Source organism: Sinocyclocheilus rhinocerous, unplaced genomic scaffold (assembly GCF_001515625.1).
Source record: "Sinocyclocheilus rhinocerous isolate Xijiao unplaced genomic scaffold, SAMN03320098_v1.1 scaffold2032, whole genome shotgun sequence".
Lineage (NCBI taxonomy): Eukaryota > Metazoa > Chordata > Actinopteri > Cypriniformes > Cyprinidae > Sinocyclocheilus > Sinocyclocheilus rhinocerous.
In genome coordinates, this window is record NW_015634013.1 from 715610 (window position 1) to 719181 (window position 3572).

At 36.6% G+C, this 3572-nt stretch overlaps 1 long non-coding RNA gene across 1 annotated transcript in view; it reads right to left on the minus strand.

Annotated features, from left to right (window-relative positions):
- Positions 1-1912: 1912 nt before the first annotated feature.
- The window catches only part of LOC107745012 (uncharacterized), a 4457-nt gene continuing 2797 nt past the window's right edge, over positions 1913-3572 (minus strand). Inside the window, exon 4 of the long non-coding RNA XR_001640558.1 lies at positions 1913-2452. This is a non-coding gene — a long non-coding RNA (uncharacterized LOC107745012). The remainder of the gene's footprint in view (positions 2453-3572) is intronic.

The window sequence follows — 3572 nt, forward strand, 5'->3', positions numbered from 1 at the left end:
AATGCTTCACAGACATTGTGGTTCATGGCTCGATCAAGGAGCTGCCAAGCACAGATGATTTTAATGCTGAAAACCAATGAAAAATTGTGGATTGAATAATAAGCGGGAGGATAGGTAGCAATGCTTTACTCATAACAGCTCTGGTGAACATGTGAACACAATGCTTCCATATGTATCTGACTCATAAACACTGCACGTCTCTCCTTCTGTAATCATCAGCTAGGAGCTGTCATGTCATTTGAAGGTTTAATTATTAGAGGGCATCACACTTCTGCTGCTTATATTTCACACATTCTGGATGAGTACTCACAGTCAACGTGCCCTATCTGACTGCTTTCCTGCACTGACATTATGTGAAAAGGAAATGCATTGAATTCCCATACTTCAGTTACTATCTATAAACTTCAATATATATGTGCGAAAATATGCTCACATAAGCATGAGATGGCTAAATAGCATGAAATGGCAAAAAGCATGCACAAAAAGCACAACATAAAAAATTAAATAATTAAAATAAAAATGAAAAATATATATTTTTTAGAAAATTTTTAAAAATCTAGAGAAATTAGTGTTTAAATATCTACCTAATGACAACAGTATATATGATTTTCACATTACATTACTTCTAATCTCATTTTAAAGAAAAACACATTATTGCTAATTAGTAAAGCTAATAACTTCGTATCATTTTTCACTATGCATGTATATACAGTATACACACACACATGTCTGGTTTGCTATCCTTGTGGGGAGATTTATTAGCTTGTTTACCTGTGGGGACCTCAATTTAGGTCCCCACCGTGACATGAGTCCCCATGAGTCTGTGTGTATTCATGTTTAAGTCCCCACCAGAATAGAAAAACCGGTACACACACACATTCTTCTAAAAATATATTAAAGATAAAGCACTTTTTTAAATTAAGAAAGCAAGTAACTTAGTATCATTTTTCAAAATACGTTTTACCATATACGTTTGACTGCTTAGAGAATCTCTATCACTATTCTCAATGAGCATTATGCAGTTTGTTGTAAACAACTTAATCCATTACTGTCTTTATTTCTTGAAAGGCTGGTGAGAGCACTCTCACATACAAAGCACAGCGCCGACTTTCCAAGCTACTGAAAGAGGTGCCGGTGGTGGATGTGTATTGATATGAGGAACCAGAAATAGACATTTTGCCCCTTGGATCAGAGCACAGAAATCATCTTTCATTAGAGCTCTCTTGCCTGATATCCTTTGACACACACACACACACACACAACTTAAGAATAAACAAGACTGGTGTATTTGTGTGTGCGAAAGAAGGGGGAAGACAGTTTGCATAGGTATGCAGTGCAAACTAAGGGCATTATCAAATATATAATGGATCATCATCTAGCTTTCTAAAAATGTTTGACACATGCTTTTTATAACACAAACAAATGATTGATTGATAGATAGATAGATAGATAGATAGATAGATAGATAGATAGATAGATGTTTTCACCACTGTATTCTAATGAATGTACTTTGTATTACATGAAGTCAGAAAACAAAGCCATTGGGAAAAACAGCTGATTATTAATCACCACAATCCTTTTTTTCTGTGTAAATTGCCCAGTGGCACTCAGTCCTGTCCATAGGAAATGGTATTTCTATGAATGAGTGTCCAGACGCCCACTCCACACATCATGAGTCATTGACTGAGACTTGGGTTCTCAGAGTCAGTGGGTGCCGCCAACTGTGCACTTAGATCACTGAACTGTGAGACATAACCCGAACTGACTCTTACAGACATGTACACCAAAACACACCACTACACAGCCTTACTGGAATTTAAAAAAGCTAATATCAATGCTGCAGGTGCAGAGGTAAATTAAAATAGCATTTATTCATGATTAATCTTAAGACTTTGCAGTTTAATCATCCTTCTTAAAAACTGAAACATACACAATGACACAAAAGTTCATTTTTCCCCCAAAAGAATTTCACTAAATTACATCAGTATTGTATATCCTCCCTTCTCAGCCATTGGTGCATGTCACCCATTGATTTACATTACAGAGCAGCACTTTCCATACACTTCAAATTCTTAAGTTTGTCTTCAGTCTCATCTGAACAAAAAAAGCAGGTGATTCTGGGCCTAGAAACTGTATTTAGCAAATATCTGCAATATGCACTAAAGTGAGACTGCTTACCATCTGGCTCATAATCATTGGGCTTTTAACAGCAGGCAAAACATCTGTGGTCAGGGTCTGATGTCCATTACGGGAAGGCAAGGCTCTGCTGTTGGCTTGAGCGGTGACAGGCTTGAAATTTGAGAATAAGGATCATCAAGGGGGAGGTAGATTGATGCCCTCATGTTCAGGCTAAAGCTGTTTGATACCGTCGGCTAGACACAGGTCCCATCTCAATTTGGTGAGCAGTGGAGATAAGCCTGCCAGTGCTGTGTGCTAAACCGATCCATCCATCCTGGTGCCAATAGAAGCCCAGCGTGAGAGTGCGAGCTGGAGGGTTACAGGCATATCTTGCCTACATTGTAAATTTTAGTATGGTAGCGAGGTGCAAAAAAAAAAAAAACTCCAATATAAGACGGCACAAGAAATATAACTGCCTCCATTTGCATCACATACAAATGCACAAACAACACAATTAACCCTTGTGCGTCAATTAAAAAAAGTTACACAAATAGTCCATAGTGGACAAAAATGTCCATGTCAAAAAACTGTCATAAAGATTTGAAGCTTGGGAGCACAGAGTTAAGTTTGGTCTCATTTTAAAGAAGACCCATGGCAGATTATTGTTGAAGTAAAAAAGTTTAAAAAGTGAAACCAAAAAAAAATTCGTCAAACCTGAAAAAATGGCACCATCTGGTAAAAAATAGTAAAACATTCAATTTTAAAGCCTTGCCAATATAATGAAAGCCTATCAACAAAATTTGCATAATTTTACAGTTAAATGGCACTGCGATTAAAAATAGCAGTTTTAATGGGTTTCAATGGGGACATTTTTGTCCTTAAGGTCCTGAGAGGAACAATTTTTTGTACCTAGTGCAAAACAGATTTATTAAAGGGGTCATAAGTGAAATAGTAAAATTCCAATAAAAATACACACCTGTGCCAAAATTTATGCAGTTGGCAATAACACAGGCAAAATGATCAAAAAAACAAAACTGAAAAGGACAAAAATGTCCAAAAGGTCGCACAAGGGTTAAAAAGGAAAAAATGAAATCGCATCATATGACCCCTTTAAAGAAAATGGAAGTGAAACAGTAAAATTCCAATAAAAATACACACCTGTGCCAAAATTTATGCAGTTGGCAATAACACAGGCAAAATGATCAAAAAAACTAAACTGAAAAGGACAAAAAGGTCAAAAAGGTCGCACAAGGGTTAAAGGAATAGTTCACCAAAAAATGATAATTTGCTGAAAATGTATTCACCCTCAGGCCATCCAAGATGTAAAAGAGTTTGATTCTTCATTGGAACAGATTTGGAGAAATCTAGCATTACATCACTTGCTCACCAATGGAACCTGTGCAGTGAATGGGTGCCGTCAAAATGAAAGTCCAAACAGCTGATAAAAACAAATT